Genomic DNA, 2,015 nt, shown 5'->3' on the forward strand with positions numbered 1-2,015 from the left:
TGTGGAACTTCAATCACTGGTTGTCTAACACCCATTTTAACTTGAGGGGTGGGAATGACTACCAACCTATTACTTGTCCCAGAAGGTTCTGTTTCATAGTGATCCCTTTCAGAAGAAATGTTCTGAAATTGATCACTTCCACTGATCAAGTCATTTTCAAGAAACTTTGCATTCCTTGATTCCACAATCCTAGTGTTGTGGGATGGACAATAGAACCTATACCCTTTAGACCTTTCAGCATATCCAATGAAATACCCAGTAATAGTCCTAGGGTCTAGTTTCTTCTCTTGTGGATTATAAATTCTTACTTCAGACGGGCATCCCCAAACGCGTATATGTCGCAAACTTGGTTTCCAACCCTTGAATAACTCAAAAGGTGTCTTTAAGATAGCCTTGGTTGGAACTCGGTTTAATATATACGCAACCGTCTTAAGTGCATCAATCCACAAAAATTGAGGAAGTTTTACATTACTCCTCATGCTTCTCACCATGTCTAATAAGGTTTGATTTCTTCGTTCTGCCACACCATTCTGATCCGGAGAACCAGACATAGTGTATTGGGCAACAATCCCATGTTCTTGAAGAAATTTTGCAAATGAACCTGGTGCTTGTCCATCCTCTGTGTATCTACCATAGTACTCCCCACCTCTATCTGATCTCACAATCTTAATTTGTTTTTCACATTGTTTCTCAACTTCAGCCTTAAAAACTTTAAAGGCATCTAAAGTTTCATTCTTAGAATGAAGTAAATAGAGATACATATATTATGAATAATCATCTATAAAGGTTATGAAGTATTTTGGACTATTTGCATCCATGTTTGGACAACATATGTCTGTATGTATGATTTCTAATAAATTAGAACTCCTCTTTACACCCTTTTTAGACTTGTTAGTTTGCTTACCCTTAATGCAATCTACACAAGTCTCAAAATCAGCAAAATCCAAAGTACTAAGTACTCCTTCATTTACTAATCACTTGATTCTCTCAATAGAGATATGTCCTAATCTCCGGTGCCACAACATAGAGGATTCTTCATTCACAATACATCATTTTAACCCAACAGAAACGTGCATAGAAGTAGCGTCGCTTTTCAATTCAATCGAATAAAGACCATCAACCAATTGACCACAACCAATAATTTCAGATTTATTTAGTAAATTAAAACCAAAGTCTGTAAAATTAAAATAAAATCCCAAAGGTGCAAGTTTAGAAACAGAAATTAAGTTTTTACAAAAACTAGGAACATAAAAAACTTTCTCCAAATGTAATTTAAAGCCACTACTTAAAACTAAGACGCACGTTCCAATGGCCTCTACATGCGAGCTCATCCTACTCCCTAAGTAGATGCACTGCTCACTTCCCACTGGCTTCCTTAGGCTTTACATATCTTGCAAGGTATTAGAAACATGGATTGTAGAACCAGAGTCAATCCACCATGTATTATGATTCACATTAATCATATTAGATTCATAACAAACGAAAGTAAATGGTGTACCTTTCTTCTCAAACCAACTTTTAAATTTGGGACAGTCCTTCTTCATGTGTCCTTTCTTTTTACAGAAGAAACACTTTAACTCCTTTTTAATTGTTGGTTGAGTCGGAATCCTTCCTTTATTGGTGCCTACAGACTTCTTCTTATCCTTTCCAGAAGTAGAAGTAGTCAAATTTACCTTCTCACCCTCTTCCATTATCAATCTCTCCTCTTCTTGAACACACATGGTCATCAATTCATTAATAGACCATTTATCCTTATGTGTGTTGTAGGAGATTTTGAAGGGTGTATACTGTTGAGGTAGGGTGCACAAAATGAAATGTACCAGGAAGGATTCAGACATGGTAACTTCCAGGGTTTTCAACTGAGCCACTATGTCCCTTAAGCGCATGATATGTTAACGCACACCTCTCGTTCAAGTAAGCTTAATGGAAAAGAATTGCATAATGAGTGTGCTAGCAAGCGACTTCTCAGAGGTCACAAACTATTCATCAATGGCTTTCAATAGATCTTTGACCTT

Source organism: Glycine max, chromosome 19, assembly GCF_000004515.6.
Source record: "Glycine max cultivar Williams 82 chromosome 19, Glycine_max_v4.0, whole genome shotgun sequence".
Taxonomy (NCBI): domain Eukaryota; kingdom Viridiplantae; phylum Streptophyta; class Magnoliopsida; order Fabales; family Fabaceae; genus Glycine; species Glycine max.